This window comes from Lissotriton vulgaris, chromosome 6, assembly GCF_964263255.1.
Source record: "Lissotriton vulgaris chromosome 6, aLisVul1.2, whole genome shotgun sequence".
Classification (NCBI taxonomy): Eukaryota; Metazoa; Chordata; class Amphibia; order Caudata; family Salamandridae; genus Lissotriton; species Lissotriton vulgaris.
The window spans coordinates 966,380,241-966,399,789 of record NC_141694.1 but is presented as its reverse complement, the minus strand read 5'-3'; the positions used below and the strand labels follow the sequence as shown (position 1 = coordinate 966,399,789).

Below are 19,549 nucleotides of genomic sequence, written 5' to 3'. Positions count from 1 at the left end.
AATATTCTTGATGAGCGTCTCTATATTCCGACTCTTGTCAGGAATATAAGTACAGCAATGTTGGACATGTAAGATCCCACAGACTCCTCCCTCTTTTGCAAGCAGAATGTCTAATGCAAGACGATTCTGCATAACCATGCTTCTGGTAGCAACAAGTTCTGTATTGACTAATTGGAAACCACTTGCAGTATCTGTTGACAATCTATCTACGATTGTAGAAACTTTTCTGATTTTGATTGAATTCATGGTAATTCCTACCATAGGAATAACAGCACCAAAGATGTCTCCCAAGACTTCTGTAAAACGTTCTCTTTTGTACCTATTCAGATGTTCACCAAATTCAAAGGTACCCTTTTCATTTCTGTCAACATGAAACATTTTAGGGAAAACCAAGCCAAGATAGCATGTCCCATACCAATGGTCTGGGAGGCTAAAATATGCTTTATTGCCACAAATAAAATAAATTCCAGGAAAAATTGGATCCTTACCACCCTTAAATCCCCATCCCCCTGTAATACGATATGTATCCTCACATTGACTTGCACCCACAAAATAATTATCGTAAAGTGTATTATCTCTTCTAATGCAAAATTTACCACTAACTGGTTCATCTATGTGTATAGCAGCATTTGTGTTAACACCATTAAGCTTAGCATCCTCCATTTGCCAGTACTTTGACTTGGCATGTTTAAGCATCTCATTTCTTTTGTAAACAGCCCTTCTCTCCTCAACCATGTTCAGGAAAGTCTTTTCTTCTGCTCTCATTTTGCATGTTAAATTATTTCTATATGCATACTCATAATTGAGCTCATTAGTGACTAAAAAGAATTCCCTCATCTGTTTCGCAGGCTTCACTTTGTTCAAGCTATTTACAACTTTGAGGTTTGCAAAAACCTCATCAAAGTCTGAATAATAATATTCCAGACGACCAGTTTGATAAAACAAGCTAGCAATTACACTGCAAGTAATGCCATAAGTGAGAGGTAACATATTATAAGTCACCCCCTCTGAAACAGAATCAGGCAGCTTCACGCAAACATAACAATCTTTAACAGTCATTACTTTAACATATTCAGACAGAAGCCTTGAAAATGAATTGCTTGAGAAATCTCCAACAGATCTATCTTGATGAATCTCTGGATCATGCTCAATAACTCTGCTAGACTTGCCAGCATGTTTCTCATGTTTAGGCTCTACCTTACTTGTTATGTTAGTCTTGAGTTTTTGCCTATTAACATCAAAAGGATAAACTACAGCTAATATTAACCAAACTAGGATTAATAAAACCACACAAATCGAAGTCATTTTGCAACATCTTCTTAGTATTGAACACCTTGAAGTATCTGATCTAGGCATTCTGAAAAATTGAAGAAAAAAAAACTTTTAAAATAAATGTGGATCAACTAACCAAAATGTGAGTAAACTATGAGTATATGAAGTAAACTATGAGTAAACTAAACTATATCCCCCCTTTTGAATTTTTTTTTTTTTAGAATAAAACCTTAAACAGCTTTTCTTCGACCTTGTGTCACATAAATATGTGCTTTCCAACTAAACACAATTTCTTTGACCTAAAGTCACCTAACAAATTTTCTTCAGCCTTATGCCAGGAAACAAAACCCTTATCTAGAATTTTAACAACTTCAATCTTTGTCACTGAGCTCTTCCAAATCTTCCTGACTACTGCTCTCCACCTCTACAATTGGTGGTATAATAATATAGGTCCACTCTGGGGACTTATACTTTTGGTTTGGCTTAATTACTCTTTTTGTCTTTCGAGTGATTACTTCAATCTTTTTATTTTCATTTTTCTTATCAGAATCACCCCCCTGACTAGAAACCTCGTTGATCTGTTCTTTTGATTTCTTCACCAGTTTAAATTTCAAATTATCTTCAGGCCAAATATCTCCTTTTCTCAGGATCTTTTTCTTTGGCACACTTTCATTACATTCAGCTTTCCAAGCTCTTTTCCTGAATTTTCTTATTTCAGATTCTTCCTCACTTTCATCAGTGTCTGTATCTGAGACTTCAAATCTGTACCTAAGAACTTCTTTACTCGGCAGCTTCACTCCATTTGGAACAATATCCTTACTGGTACTTGGTAATTCTTCCTCTTCTTCAGGAATCACCTTCAGCTTCCCAGTCTCAGGCTTCCGAACACAGAGTTACTCTTTTGCTTTTCAATACTTCCTTGGATTAGATTTTTGTCTTGCTCAGAATCTTCTGCTTCTGAATCTCCCTTTTCTTTTTAAGATTCTTTTTCTAGCAGGTCTTCATCAACACCTCGATCTCCAGTTTCAATATTCAGATCTTCTTAATTCAAGTTCTGATTTTCATCTAAATTTTCCTGATGTTGATTTTCTTGCTGATCATCAGACTCAGGATCTTCTGGGTCTCCTTCTGAATCTGAATCAGTTGTTGTTTCACTGTCTTCATCAGGATTTTCAGGAGGTGGTACACAAATTGTATGGCTCGCGTGCACCCACCTTTTCAACCCCTTGCATTTAACAACATTTGTTGTGACCAAAATCACTTGTCTTGCCTTCTGCCACCTTGGTACTAAACAGTTTCTTCTCCGATGAACTTTAGTCCTTACCCAGTCTCCGGGTAACAAATCATGCGCTTGCACTTTTTCCTTTGAGATTACATCTGTTCCCACCTGATGAAACACAGAATTTACTACATCAGAAAGATTTTGGCAATATTCAATGATTGCACTATCATTAATACTCATTAATTTGCCAACTGGAACAAATGCCTGCCTCATTACTCTACCCATTACAATGTCATGAGGACTAAGGCCTGTCTTTTTCTCTGGAGTGCTTCTTAATGACATCAGAACAAGTGGAAGAGCATCTGTCCACTTTACTCCTGTAGCTAGACACATTTTTGAAATTCTATTCTTGATAGTTCCATTTATTTGTTCAACAACACCTGATGCTTCTGGTCTGTAAGCACAATGCAGCTTTTGTTGAATATTTAAAGCCTCACAAATCAGTTTCATCAATCTGTTTTCAAAATGAGTTCCACAATCACTTTCAATGGTCACTGGAAATCCGTACCTAGGTATGATCTCCCTCAGAAGCAATTTTGCCACAGTGACTGAGTCATTATGACGCGTTGGGAAAGCTTCCACCCATCTTGAAAACAGACAAACAAATACTAATACATATTTTAATCTGTTATGCATCGGCATTTCAATGAAATCCATCTGTAATCTGGTAAAAGGACCACCCTCCCGTCCTATGGTTCCCATGCTTACAACAGTTTTTCTGTTTGGATTCATCTGTTGGCAGGTCAAACATCTTTGGCAAAGTGACTCTGCAATGATTCTGAATTTTGTATTGAACCATGTTTCTCTGAATAATCTGATCATAGAATCTCTCCCTAAATGTCCTGGACCATGGTACATCCGTGCCATGTCAGCAATCATGCAGTTTGGCATTACAGGCCTTCCATCTTTGTAAACCCAAATTCCATCTTCCTCTCTTTGTCTGCATTCATTTTTTAACCATGTGTTTTTCTCTTCTTCATCTGCCTCATCTTGTAAATCTTTCACCTCCTGCCATGTTTCAACTACAGAAATTAGCATGAGAGAATTCATCGTGTGACTTTTGTCTTTTTCCCGATTGATTGAATAATTGTTCTTCGCGCAGTACTTTGCAATTTCGTCTGCGTATGCATTCCCTTTAGTGATGTAATCATCACCTTTCTTGTGAGCTGCACATTTGACAACAGCAATTTGCTCTGGTAACTGAATGCCATCAATCAATCTCTTGATCAATTTTGCATTTCTGATTGGCGTACCTGCAGAGGTTAAATAACCTCTTGGAGACCATAGCTGTCCATAGTCGTGAACTACGCCATATCCATACTGACTATCAGTCACTATCGTTACCCTTTTGCCAACTGCCTTTTCACAAGCTCGAATTAGACCACTTAGCTCTGCAATTTGAGCAGAACGAATTCCATCAAGAGGTGAACCTTCAACAACATCCGAAACTGTACATACCGAATATGCTGCTCTCAGAATCCCTTCATCATTTCTCAAACAGGACCCATCCACAAAGTACACTATGTCTGATTCAGGCAAAGGAACATCTTTTATGCCCTGTCGTGGTTTTGTGCAGTAATCTACAACATCCAGGCATTCATGATCAATGTCATTTTCATTATTTACCTCAGTAACGACTCCATCTGGTAACAGTGTGGAAGGATTCAAATTAACACACCTCGCAATTGAAACATTATCGGATCCCAGAATTGTTTTCTCATATTTTGTCAATCTGCTGTTTGTTAAATGTTGAGCCTTACTTCTGGTAAGGAGAATTTCAACTGAATGAGGTACATATACCTTTACAGGAAATTCCATAATGATACCCTCACTTTGTTCAAGACTTACACTTGTCGCAGCCACTGCTTTTAAGCAACCTGGCAAAGCTTTTGCAACAGGATCCAAAACAGCTGAGAAATATGCAATTGGCTTTCTCAACTTTCCATGTCTCTGAATCAACACAGACAATGCACAACCTTCCCTTTCACTGCAGTACAGTTCAAATTCCTTTTCATAGTCTGGCATACCCAGGGCTGGAGCTTCACATAAGCTCTTTTTTAATTGTTCAAAAGCTTCCAGTTCAATTTTTGACAAACTGATTGGATCTTTTATGTCTGCTTTTGTTAGTCTCTGAAGTGGTTTTGCAATTACTGAAAATCCACTAATCCATTGTCGACAGTAACCAACCATTCCCAGAAACATTCTCACCTGTCTTTGTGTTGTCGGTGGCTGAATTGCTCGAATCATTTTAATTCTTTCAACTGTCACTTTTCTTGTTCCTTTTGCAATTCTGTGACCAAGATACTTTACTTCTTGTTTACAAAACTGCAATTTTGCAGGCGACACTTTGTGTCCCTCATCTGCCAAACGATTTAACAGAGTAATGGTATCAGTAACACAATTTTCTCGTGTTTTTGCTGCCACGAGCAAATCATCAATGTACTGTACCAGTGTTGAATTACCAGGCAATATCAGATCTTCCAGAGACTTCTTTAATAACTGATTAAAGATAGATGGACTCTCAGTATACCCTTGTGGGATACGACACCATGCTAGGATCCTATTCTGGAACCTAAAAGCGAAAATTTGCTGGCTTTCTGGATGTAATGGAACTGTAAAGAAGGCATTACACAGGTCAATGACCGTGTACCATTCTGTATCATGCGGAATCTGGTAAAGAATTACCGCAGGTTTTGGAACAATTGGACAACATGGAACAACAATCTGGTTAATTTTTCTCAGGTCCTGAACAATTCTATATGTTCCGTTTGGCTTTTTAATACCCATAATCGGTGAATTACATGGGCTGCTCTCAATGTCTTTTAGCACACCTTGACTTATGAATTTTTCAATCACTGGAATGACACCTTCAATTGTCTCAGCTTTCATTTTGTATTGAGGAACATTTGGAAAATCTATTCCCTGCTTTACTGTAATTTTTACTTGATCTACATTTTTCATAAGACCCATATCATTTCCTGTTAGGTCCCAAATTAATGGATTAACTGGCTTTTTATGCTCTACTGGCAAATCATTTTTATCAAACACAGGAAACAGTGATGTTTTTTCTTCATCAACCATTAACATGGTCAATTTATAAAGCCCATCTTCTTCTGCTGTTTGCATTTCAATGCCATCTGGTGAGAAATATATCCTGCAATTCATTTTGCATAATATATCACGACCCAACAGATTCACAGGACTGCTGTCACAAACTAGAAATCTGTGTTTATCTTTGTAGTTCCATATTTCCACCTTAACTGGTTCTGTTAAACTTGTTTTAATTTGCTGATTAGCTACACCTACAACTTGGATGGACTCACCAGAGAGAGGAAGGTTTTCTATTTCTGCTGATCTAACAGTAGAACGGGTAGCACCTGTGTCCACAAGGAAAGTAACATCAACATCGTGTACTTTACCATTTACAAATGGACCAGACTGATCTACCTCAAGAGTGGGTCCAAGCACACACTCTTCTTCCTCTCTCAGGCACCGTCATAAGTAATCTTCTGATGAATCACTCTCTTCTTTGTCTTTCAGCCAAAATTGAGAAGCATTTGACATGTTAACTTTTGACACATTATTTACCAAATTACCTCCACAGAAACCTGTTTCAGGAGAAAATCTCTGTGTGTTAGCACTATTAGGGAATGGTGCTTGTGGTACCTGACTCTGCTGAATATGGCTCTGCTGAATCTGGTTCTGCTGTATCTGGCTCTGCTGATTTGCTACCTGTCGCTGTAGCTGTCGCTGCTGACTTAACTCGTTTAACTGTTGCTGTAGCTGTTGCTGTTGCTGCGGATTTAACTCACACTGCACCTGTGGATTCAATGAATTATTTTTAAAATTTCTGGGCGGGTTTTAACACTCGCGCTTCCAGTGTCCAATCTCGACGCAATTAAAACATGGGAGCTTTTGTTTCAGCTCTTCAACATTTACATTAAATTTAGGCTTGTTATTATTATTGTAATTGTTCTTAAATTTCGCTTGATTCTGCTGCTGCATAGAAGCTAACTGCTGTTGTTGCTTCTCTGCTACCTTCACTTGTGCCCACATCGCCTTTTCCTTGAGATTTTTCTGTTTCGCATCTATCTCATCACTGCAATATTTTGCCTTTCTCAGGATATCATCAACTGAAAGTGATTGCCAGCACACAATTCCATTTCTAATCATATCGCCAATTTCAGGTCTCAGGCCATATACAAATCTGTATATAAAGTGGCTCATGTCATTTTCACTTAATTTTTCATAGCCACTGTACTGTTTAAAGACTAACAGTAACCTTTCATAAAATGAATGGACTGATTCTTTTGGTTCCTGGTTTGTTCTGTCAATTTTAACCCAATCCACTTCTTTCGGGGGAATTTTCCCTTTCAGCCAATAAATTACTTTATTATAAATGTCCATGACATCTTTAGCTGGGGCACCTGTGACCGGGTCTCGGGGAGGTTCTTCTTTTGGCCAATCCACAGAAATTTTGCATTCTGTCCAAATATCTGATGGGACAACAATATCAAAGAATCCATCCAGATCAATCCACAGAACTTTTGACACTTTTATAAATCTGTCTACCTGTCGATACCACTCAACTGGCTTTTCTCTCAAACGTGGGAAATCATTGGTAAACAGAAGAATATCCTGTCTGGACCAAGGAACATGCACATACCCTCCTCCTGCTATTTCCCTCATTGGAAATTCTGAAACCACATCGTTTCTTAACCTTTTATCCTGTTCTTTATTCTTTGACCATTTTATTCTCCGTTTACCTAATTGCCTAATTTTCTGAGAAAACTTATTAATTATTTTATATGGGCCATTCTTCCAACAGCATTTAGATTGTCAATATCTCTTTCAGAAAAATCCACTCTGTAGTGTTTTTGCAAGTGTTTCTGTTTACTCAAATCAATCTCCAATTCAGCAGCCATTTCTTCCAGTTGTTTATACCTGTTTTTCGTTTTCCACTGAATACTTTTACAGATAAAAAGCAATTCATCATCTTGATACAACTTCAAATTGTCAGTACAAATTGTGCCAATGATTAATTCTTCTAAATCAGCTTTTAATTTTGCAACATCAAGTTTTTTATAATCAGGACCTTCAGGGGACAATGCATTTTGAGATAAATCTATTCTATTTAGACTTTTCTCTGACAGACCTGAATCTGATTCTGCCACAGATGGTGTTTGCGAACCTGACAAATTTCCATTTAATGTTAAATTTGGCATCATAGATTTTTCTCTATGAATCTCTGAAAGTTCCGAATAAAATCTCTCAGCCACTTTTTGAATTTCTGCATTTAATGGAACTGTCAAAGCTGAATGTCTATTGTCTCCTTGATCAAAAACTGGTACAACAGGACCAATAGTTACTGGTACTGTCACTGCTTCCATGCTTTTTGTCAATTGTTGAATTAAATCTTCCTTTGCTTTATTGTAACTAGAAATTTCTGGGATGTCAACAGGTATTCTTTCCTGATTTCTTGCAAAATTATTTTCTTGTTGAGGAAATCTATTTTCTCTAGGTGTACTACAATTATTTACTGACCCTACTCTTTCAGGTAATTTTAAAAATCTGGGAGAACCTTCTTCAGCTTCTCTAGGAGGTGCACTTGGAGAAGTTCCTGTAGAAACTCTCGGGGTAGTCTGTGAACTTACTTGATAAGGTGGCGGTTTGCGTTTAGTAGCATAAATGTCCTCTAAAACTGCATCATCTAATTCCTCATCAAGTCTTTTTTCAGCTTTCTTTGGTTCTAGATCTTCAGTAATCATTATTCTCACTGGATACAGACCATCATACATATTTGCCTTTCTCCAGCGTCTCACTTTGTCTTCATGTGTTACTTTATTTAAAATATACTTTGAATTTCTAGGTGCCAGGGATTTGCTTTCACGTTCAAGCTCCATCATCTCAACCTCCCATTCAACCAACGCTTCAAATTGTGTAGGTCTAGGCTTCGGCATAAGGTCCATCATTTTTTCTCTCAAGTTTCTCAAAACTTTCATATTAAATGACCCATCTTCCGGCCAGGCTAATACGCCATCATTCCTAGTGTAATGCATCCAATAATCAAACCAAATTACAGTATGATAGCCATATTCACCTTCCATATAGGCTGCAGGTGTTTTGTACTTATGAAGTAATTTACCACCACGCGTTTCAATTTTCTTGTCAGGTTTAAAATAATTTTTCACTTTCTGAAACCATGAAGGCTTCTTTATCTCACTATCGTTCCAATAACTCATGTTTTAAATCAAAATTGTTTATTCCGAAGGCTTCAAAATGTTCTCTTGGTGTTCCGCTATTCTAGCCAATCCGTGCGCGAAAGACACCAACAAGCCAATCAGGTTAAGCCACGTCACCACCTTGCTCCACCAATAGAAATACAGTATCCGGAACTGACCAATGTGGTACTAGCTCGTCACTGCCACGTGAGCCAATCAATGCGCTTTCCGTGACGTAAGTTAGCCAATCACAGCGCGAACCGAAATGACGTATGCTGCTGCTGCAGCTTCTCTGTGTGTTAAGGGTTATTTGGAACCCTCTATCTTTCTCCCACATTAACACCTACGTCCAACCAAGACGCAAGTGAAAATAATATTATTCGCGGCCCACATAGAGTGTATCACTGCCACTATTTTCTTTCACTAAAAAGTAGCACTGTTGTAATAAGCATGATGTTTTCTCTCTCACCATGCGGCATAATAAGTGTTTCTACTGGCCAAAGGCTAGCTGCTCCCTGAGATCAACTGACCCCACCTGGGGGCCTCCCCTACATTTGAAGATCTCTGCTCTAAATCATGTGTCTTCATATTTTGCACACTTCCATTTGAGAGATTTTACTTTGTTGATGATGCTAGGATTTATTTTCTATATTGTTAGGTTCTAAGATGTTTTGTTGCAATATTTGCTCTATTGCTCTGGTTTAGACATGAAAATACTGGCCATGAGGGTTAAATACTGACCAGACACAACCCTAGAGGCCTGGCTACCTTCCCCGGGCCTTGAAGCTATAGTCCAGTACTGTGAGGCCATAGGAATTGGGCCAGTTAGAGCGACAGGCTTGCAGCATTTTTAAATTGCATTTGAAAGTGTTCTTCCCAATCTTCTGCACAATTGGAACACATTATCATAAGCAGGTGAAAGGATATGTATCCCAAAACTGTTCATTGAACCTGCATAATGCTAATTTACAAAAGGAAATGCAATCTGAAACCATGTAGTTGTATACTAATAGTTTGTATAAAAATTGAAGGTATTTAAAGGCACATGACGTTAAACCCTTTTAGCCACCGTACGATTGTATTCTGTGTCTGGTGTTTTACATGGACTTGGCTGATGACTTTAATAGAAGTCAAGCTATTTTCAAATGTTTTAATTGCTTTCATATCTTTCTTGCACATACCTTATCTTGTGGTGGGTGTCTGAGAAACTATATTGGAATTTTCAATCCACATCAGCCCCCATGGGGGCATTAACATTCTGCAGCACATGTCACTAGGGCATGAAGAAATATGACCATACTATTCCACTGTGATGGTACTCCACAGGTGCCCCTTGCCAGCCTGTACTTTCTTCAAGCCCAGCAGCATCACCTACAAATACATCACAATGCATTAACAGTCCAGGAGTCAGCCATAACTCCTATCACCCCTTAGCTTTATGCTTGAATTGACTCTGTGCAGTGCTCCTCTGCCTTTCAGCAAGGTTTGAACTACAGAAATACGACATACACGTGACAACGCCCCTGCCAACTTGGATGAAAAGCTCACCATCTCTAGTTAGTCTCCACTCACCCACAGTAAGGACATTTTCAGAAAGAAGTGCTAAAAAGAAAGAAAAACAAGCAAAAGGCCTTAGAGTAACACTGGGTTACCTTATTGCACTTAATAAGTGATAACATTGGTTTTAGAACAGATAGAGAATTGCTTCTTCCACTCACTTAATTTATAATGGTAAAGCCAAATTTTAAGTTACTATTCTGTAAATGGCAATTTTAGAGAGTTGGCATTTTTCTCCCTAAACCAAATGTGCCTTTCTGCCAGAGCCCAGGGTCATATGCCTGTGAATAGCTCTCCTGTTATGGGTTGTGTTTGTTGTGTTTTCCTTGCAGACATAGGGAGAAATTGTGCCTGAGTGTAAAGGGAGTGAGTCTTCCTGACAGGATGATTGATTAGTAGTTGTGCTTAGTCATGATTACAGTTCAAAGGACCCTGCCTGTATCACACGGAAAGGAACCTGACCCCGGCATGGTTTATCTTTTCATCTGAGACAGTTTGAACCCAAACCTAGGAAAAGGGGTTGAAGGTACCAGTTTGGGAGTAGGCCAGGAATTACCCCCTACACCAGGGGTCTCCAAACCGGTCCTGGAGGGCCGGATCCATGCCAGATTTTTAAAATAACTACATGTATCTCAATGGGGATATCCCAAAAATCTGGCATGGATCCGGCCCTCCAGGACCGGTTTGGAGACCCTACACAAAGGCTGGCACTGGGTATGAATGTGGCACACAACCTTTCATCATAATACTCCTGGTTCTGTGGAAGATTCATAAGACTGTCTTGCTGTCTGAAGAAAGAAGACTAGACTTGCTTGCCTTAAACCAAGGACTTCCAGAAATGACTCCAAATGTGACATACCTGCCCTGTTTGAGCTATAGGGACATAGTAAGCCTGAACCCTGCTGCTGGCATATGCTTGGAGTGAGACTTGATCACTCAGAGGTGCCCCCTAGGTCCTGGACCCTTGGCTGATATTAGAGTGCACTCCTCCTGCCTCAAATCTACAGAAATCTGCACTCTACCCCTCTGCTACTCCTCAAAGTGCTCTGCCAGGCTTAAGAGGTCACACCCACAGGAGCTGTAACATCTTCAACCCTGCAAAGTTCAGCTCAGGCAGCCAGTAGTCTGCTCATTTAGCGCATGTCTAGCTCCTAGCTGCCTGACATGAACAAGAAGAGTGTCTGTCAGGCTGACCTATGCTCATCCTGACAGACACTTTTCTTATTGAGTAAAAGGTGAGTGTGCTTGACCCCTCTGCCCATTAGTATGGGCCATGGCTGCTCCAGGTGAAAATCCAGAAGTTTAGAGCTCCGATGGCGGCAACCTGCTCATTCCAAACAGTGATACCAGCTCAACCACCAACTCGAAGCTCCAGTGCTGACATTAACCTCCTATGGACCCTTGTAATCTTGAAGCTCTAGCCAATGTTCCTAGTGTGAAGCTGGACTTTGAGAAGGTAATCCCTTCAGGGGTAAACCTTGTCCGTTTTCTCCATTGCAGTCAGTCTGAACTTTTGACTTTAACACAGTCAGCATGAACAGATAACAACTAGTGGCACTCTGCTGCTCTTGGCGCTATCCTTACCTGAAAGTTTAAAAAGGTATAACTTTGAATATATTGATTTGGTTTTCCTTGTTTAAGTTTCATTTTATTTATTACATTTCACTCTATTTTTTTCAAAATTGTTTTGGGGTATTTCTTTGTTTTGTTTTCACTTTAATTCTGTTTCAGTGCTGCATTATTAGTTTACATATTGCATCCAAGTTAAACATAACGGTTTTTGTGCCAAACTACCAGAGGGTTAAGCACATGTCTATTTACTTTGTGGTTCACCCAGACAAGGGGTTTCTTTATTACTTGAGTGGGGCTCTCACTTCTTCAACTAATATCCCTGGGGCATATTATCAAGCAGGGCGATAGGCAATTATCCCCGATTTAGCGGCCGAAAACGGCGATAATTCTATCGCCCTATTAGCAAGCTGTCGCTAACTGATTTTAGCGACAGCTTTTAGGCGATAGTGAGCGGTTTGGGGCCCGCTTTGCATGTCAGCGATGTTTATCGCTAATGACATGCAAAGTGGGCGTACCCAATCAGTTAGCAACTGAAAGCAGTCGCTAACGTCGCTATCGCAAGGCAGGCGTAGCGATGGAAATATTCGCGCTAAGCACGAATATCTCCAAACACTAACACCTGCCCAGACCATTTCTAAGCCATGTTATCCAATGGGAGGTGGATAACATGGCTAAGAGCATTTCGTCGCATTTCAATATCGCTGAGAATATAGCGATATTCACGCATTTCGCCGCTATCGCTGGATATTTTAGCACAATGGAGAAAAACGTTGCTAATAGCATGATTTCTCTGCTAACATATCCAGCGATAGGCAGCGATAAAAAAATTGTCGCTAAGGCTATTTAGCGATAATTATCGCTACTTGTTGGTAATATGCCCCCCAATTCCTTACATTATCTCATTATCACAACAGAGCACAGCAATATTTCACGCAATGTTGCATTGTGTGAGTGGGAGCAAATCGAGACAAGGGACTTCTATTTAATTCTGAATGTCCTTAATCAGCATCTTTATATTGCTTATATGGGTGTGATGTTGCACCCAAAGCTGAAACCGTCTCTAAACACATATTTAAGATACTGTTCTTAAGCTGGATCTGTATCTATTGGAAAGTACAAACCTGTTTTAGGGATGAAGTATTTCTAAACATTTATTTGCATGGATTTCAGAACTTGAATATTTTTGTTATGTTATGTTACTGATTATTTCTGAGTCTCAAGTAGTGACAGTGTATTCAGCACACGCTTGAAATAGGAAGCTTAGGTTTGACTGAATTTGCTGTTCTTAATGGTTTGATGGAAATGTTTTCTAATAATTCCAGATCTCAAATAACTCGAACTCGACCCATGCAGTGCTCAGTGAGTAGGTTATAACATCTTAAAATCACAGGATGTTAAGCCAGGCCGGGAATCAAACTGTTTTCCAAGTTTGGTTTCAAAGTTGACAGCTCTAGCCTCGAGGCCATATCTGCTCTGTAGTCTAGTCACATCTCCTCTAGAATGCAGTCATGTCGGTGGACTGCTTCTTCATAGATACAAACTTCGTCCCATACTCCAGCCATATATCATCTTTTAGCTTGGGTCTGTTTTTCATAGAGACAACGTTGATTTGTTAGTTCAACTCATTCACTCAGGTAGAACCACTTGTAAAGTACCACATCAAGGCATCTAAGGCTGACTCCATGCCATGATCCTGTCTAAAACTTAGATTAAACGTGTGTGGAGCTAACTGTAGATTTCAAAATGAAAATGACATTGTTTAGCATTCTTTAGGTTACAAAGTGGAATGAGGCATCTGGACATTATTCTACTGCGGTCTTGATGTATGGGCGAGTGATTAATTTTGAAGTAAGAAAAATACCTTTATTTAGACAAGGGGGCATTTAATTTCATGCAACAACTTGCTTTTAAATTAGACAAGGACAATGTAGCCAATCTGGTTGCAATTATTATACTTGGGAGCCAATCTATTCATTAAAATCTTTAGGAAGTGATCTGCTTTCATCCAAAGTATGGCCACACTCTGTCTGGCAACCACAAATGAAAAGAGTACAGCCCTCCTGGCTTTATTGGAAAGGTGGGAGCTTCAGTACATTAAAAGTTATTGTTTTCGTATTGGTAGCACATGACATGGTATTTTGTAAGTGACTAGCTCATGCCACTTTCATTGAGTCTTTATTAGGGTTGGATGGACTGTCATTCTGCCTGCAGAACTGGTGGAATTTGGTGACTCTTGTAACACAGAGTTCAGGCCAAATACTGCTGTTCGCCGCGTGGCAGTATTTTTTTTCCCACGAGGCTCCAGAAATGCTAGCTCGTGCTGGACTTAACATTTATGATCTTGTGCAGTTGTTGTTATTTACATTTGCAAAGTGCGCATTGCTTGAAAAAAGGGTTGGTGGAATGAAAGAGATGGCTTGTGTTGCTCAATTGTAAGAATACCATAATTTCGAGTTGAATTGCTGTAGATTACCTGAGTAAAGTAGCTTGTGGGCCGAGAGTCTCACTCCTTTGGGGCCCTAAGAGGGGCATAACAGGAGTACCTCCCCAAGATAAATCCAGGTGCAGGGCCCCGGATGAATGCAGCTGCTGCATTAATTGAAGGATATTGATTCTCTAAAATGTCTAGGATTGTGGAAGTGACATCATGAACAATCTGACAACCAATGACACCATGATTTGACCCTTTCGTTCACCTTCAGCCTCTCAACAGTTTCCTAATTGCTTGGGGGAAAGGAAAGGGTGGTAAGTGGAAACTCCAGAAAGTAAACATCAATTGTGGACTGTTTCTTCATATGTGGTCTGTGTTCCATGAGATACCTGAAGGTTTCAGTCCAATTAAACTCCTGTTTAGCAGGCATACCACAGAGCCCTACATCTTGGTCAGAGAGGACTAGGGAGGTCAGCATCCAAATCTGCAAACTCCCAGGCCTCCTATTAGCTTTCTCATAGTTCTGTGTTTGCCGTTACTTCTGATCAGCAAGACCAGTACAAACGCTCACTATTTCCAACGTGTGACCTCTTTGCGTTGGGCCAGGCTTTTTTGATTCTGTATGACTCTACTTTGTTATTCTTAAGCATATGATGCAGTCTTCAGGCTTGGTGCGCAGTGGAGAGAAAAAGAGGCCAGTCTCGCCTCTTGCAATGATTTATAAGCCTCTGGGCACCCCCGATTACGTCACCAGCCCGCGACCCTGCTCTCATCCTGAAAAGCCTGAAGAGAGAAGAGGGACTCCCACTTTGGGCTCCTGCACTTAGGGCGCCCCACCGCTATTTGTGAGGGGCTCCTGGTCATTCTTATTGGTATTATAATTAGCCATCAATAATTGTGCTGTGTGCCTATATTTCATAAATACACAATTTGTGTACAGTGTTATGTATTAGTAATATATCGTTCTGCCTTACTTCCTGTAAGGTGTGTACACACATACTTAAGTCAAGTAAGTCTGTTTTGTGAGCACGCTCTCACTACAAATTCTCAGGCTACTTTTCTCACCACGTCACTGCAGCGAAGAAAACCTCATGATCCCTATGTGAAAATGACACAAAAGGCTTGCTACCATACATTCATGATGAGTGAGAAATAAAACCATCCGAGAGGAAGCACCAGCAAGAACAACTTGAATTTTCCTCCATCGTTACCCGGCTCTATGCTTGGGCTTTGCAGGTCAAAGACTGTATTCAGTCTGGTTCAAGTTTGCAACACTGTCTTTCACTTTCCCTGATGGAAGATCTTATCTACTAGCAATGACGACAAGCACACGTAGAAGCTCTATCTACCAATACGTACCATGCTTGCGATCTTCATTCTGTAAATGTATTTCATGATCCCTTTTGCCTATGTAGCAGTGAAAGTTGCTACCACTTTACTACATATTTTCCTTACCAGGGTAGAGTGAAATAAAGATTAGCGGTTCTCCCGCCTTGCTAAACCAACTGTTTCTCCACTCTAATTAGAGTTGGGGGAAGTAGTCCTGGGCTACAGTTTGCAGAGCCTCTACTGACTCTGCCGATGGAAGTCCCTATCCCGTGGTTGGTCCACCACAAGACTGCTGGGTCACAGTGGTGTACATCCCAACGTAATCAGGGTGGGACAACTGTCACTCATAGTACCTGCCCATGTCTGCCTTGCAAAGTATGGGAGATGCGAAGAGGAAAATGCAGAACACCGGGCCATTTGTTTCTTTTTTGGACAAAGCAAACGCTGCTCTTGGGAACAAACTTTGCCAGGTGAGCGCTGTAAGCCTTCCTTGCTGGAACAGGAGTTGCTCTGGAACTGAGATCGCCAAGATACAGGTGGGATACTTAAGTAGGGATGACGGTCCCCTCCCGTAGAGACAGAGGTCGTGACATCCACCTCCTGGTTGACCACCAGACCCCCTGCTATGATCTAAATATGCTTGCCTCATGTATGTGTGTGGCAAGTAGCAGGATGGACCTTCCGGAACTCACAAATTATCCTATTTGATCGCTGGTAATAAGACTAGAGTATGGTCCTTGCTGCAGTACAATGTAGTGGTGGGGATGATGGGGCACCTTTCTGTTTTCTTGACTCTGCATAGCTGGTGGATATGTCTTGATGATTTGAGGACCAAGAGAAATCTATTGGGTGTGACTAGAAAACCTCTTGGCCCACATAAGCACAAGTAATGACTAAGGTCCAGCCATGAATCATACCCGTAACTCATGTGGTGTGACTGAATGCCACAGTCACCTACCAAAATGTGGGACATGAGCTCCTCTTTCTGCTGCTAGATGAACTGAACAACATGCAAGGAGACTGAGACAGCCCATGATGAAGAGAAGACAGGTATCTTGGAATATTCTGCTGTCTAATTTTAAATGGTGGATGATTCCATAGCAAATAACTCTATTAAACCAGCAGACTGACGCACTCCATCAGAGGCTTAAATGAGACCCCAGTGCTCAACTACCTGCTACATTAATGTTGCATTAATGATTACTCATCAAAAAAATCTGTTTAGCAGTCACTATGACCAGGTTTGTGCCACGTTTAGGAAAAATAAAAACTAGCATAAACTTCTTGAGATTTTATGTACTTCCCTGTTTTGTTTAAAAATGCAGCGAAAACGTCTGCAGGAACCGACTGTATGCTGGAAAACTATAGGAAAGTGTGTTTGTTTGGCAATAAAAGTCAATTACCGTCTTGCATCTATTGTGCTGAAAACTTTTTGCAGAACGGAAATTTAAACTTTCTCAACATCAAACGTTGCCAATAGATCACAAATGTTTACATTCACATGAATGAACAAGCACAGGTGCTGGTCAGCATGCCAATAGAACAATTGATTCTCCCGCACCAACATAGCATATCGATCAACTCACACGGCGTGACTGTGTGTCACATGCTATCGGCTCTGTTCACGTGGTCTCCCTGTGAAGACCATTTGAAAAGAGGGAGAGAAGCATGAGCCGGAAAACCATTCATCACTCACTTTCTTTCGCACTCTCTCACTCACTCTCATTCAATCTCACTCATTCTCTCACTGATATCCTCTGCCCCTGACTCTTTTGCTGACTCTCTGTTGCACTAACTCTGTAACGCACATTCACTATTCCACTCCTTATCTCACTTTAGCTCACTCTCATTCTGTCACTCTCAATGTCCGTCACTCTTGCACTCGCACTTTTATTCATTGTTTGATTCCATCGCTCTTACTCATTCACTCTCTCTCACTCTTACGCACACTCAATCAACCACACTGCCTCTCTCGCATACACACATGCTTACAGCATTTGATCGTTTTTGTTATTTCACGTACCTTCTGATGTCTGACTGTGTTCTGCTTTGGGAACTCCTCAGCCTCTGAATCTAAGTTTATAGATCATGGACATACAGTGTGATAAGACAGTGCACGGCCTGATGTGGTCTTGCCCTGTTAATCATGCTGTAATAGTAGCCCTGGGACTTGCAGTTGGTTAGTGTTGAGAGGCAGCACTCTGATAGAGAAGTGTGAGTCCTGCTTCAAGTCCCACCTCTACTCGTGTAGAGTGGTGACTGTCAGGACTCTAAATGCACAAATTGCACATACAGTCTAGAAGTGTTCTATGACACAACCACGCATGCCTAAACTACGCGTTCCTTAACAACGTGGTCAAAACAAAGAATGCTTCTAAACCACGAATTCCTTGTCCACACAAGTCTTTGCAACAACTTGCCTTAGGGAAAGCGATGGACTTTGGAACACTATAATTTACTATTCCAAATCCAGTCTGCGCAACAGTAGGGAAAGCATTCGACTTTAAAGTCCAGCACTGCTTTACCTAAGGCATGCATGGTAAATGTATGTGTAGTTAAGACGCATTTGTTGTTCTGACCGTATTGCAAAGGCAACGTGTTGTTCAACCCTCGTAGTAATTACTGTTTCTCGTCTAGAAGAGGTCTTCTAACCCACCAATACATGCATTCGCCAAAGTCTGAGACCCTGGCGACCATCATCTAGTCTTTTAATTTGCGGTTTCCATCTGATAGTGTTTTTCCTCAAGAGCGCCTGGATACCCGTAGGGCGGCAGTCGCGCTATACAAGAGTAAGATACAATACAATACAACATGCACAGTTTGTTGTGTATGATTTTTTTAGAGTCAGTCCAAAACTGCTTGAGGTTGTCACACTGACTGGGGAAAAAGTATGCGCATAACGCTTTTGCCTTGGTAGGCAAGGAGAACTTGTTCAGGCTGTCATGCACACTCTGTGCATGCTTTCTACTGGCAGTCTGTGAATCTGAAGAAGTGGTGCACAGCTTCAAACTATCAGACTGCAGGATCTTAAAAAATGGGGGGAATGCCAGAACACTTGAATGTGGAAGTTGCCACTGTCACATATCAAAGTAAATCAGTTGATAAAAACAATAAAATCAAAAATACAAAATGATCAATAGCACAGAGAAAAAAGGTCACATAATATAATCAGTATCAGCGTATTGTGAATGCCAGGGTGGCGGTGCGTACCCTGCAGCACCGGCGGTCCAACCGCCCTATTACTAGTTCTTCAACCAGCAGGGTTCGGTGATGCCTCGGCGGTGTTGCAGCAGTGTGAGGCAGCAGTATGCTGGTGGTGCCACTGCGGAACCGCCAAGCATATTATGAGTTTCCTCGCATCCACCCTTATTATGGCTGTAAGCCCTCCATGGAAAGGGTGGTGGAGAGGAAACAAAGGGGGCCTTATGAAACATCCTGTTGCCTCAAGGACAGGGTTGCATGTGGGGGGCACAGTGTGTGCCTCCTTGTGTGCATGTACCCCCAGTTCCTGCAGAGCATGGACTTCATAGTTGATGACAGGCAAGAATTGGCTTTGGCGCTACCATTGCAGTGCCTTTCTAATAGGCACCGCCAAAAGACCGCCCACCAGACAAGGCAAAAACTCCTAATCTAACGGGGAGCTGGCAGTCAAATCTGGTGGTATGGAGCAGGGCGCCGATCTGACATTCCGCTCCTACGCCGCCAAACTCATAATCAGGCCCTAAGTATACCAGATTGGTTTCGTGGCGCTAAATATCATAAATAACCTAGACTTGTCAAAATTGTAAACAGTGCTAAGACTTCCTTAACTTAAATTCATGTAAGGTTTTTTAAATTCAAGGTTTAAAATAAACTTTATTCGGTCAAAAAGAACATAAAAGTACA

The 19,549-nt window shown here is 40.7% G+C and overlaps 1 protein-coding gene across 7 annotated transcripts in view; it reads left to right on the top strand.

Moving 5' to 3' along the window:
• The window catches only part of LAMA2 (laminin subunit alpha 2), a 3,858,378-nt gene that overhangs the window by 3,305,874 nt on the left and 532,955 nt on the right, over nucleotides 1-19,549 (top strand). The gene's annotated exons all lie outside the window — the stretch shown is intronic.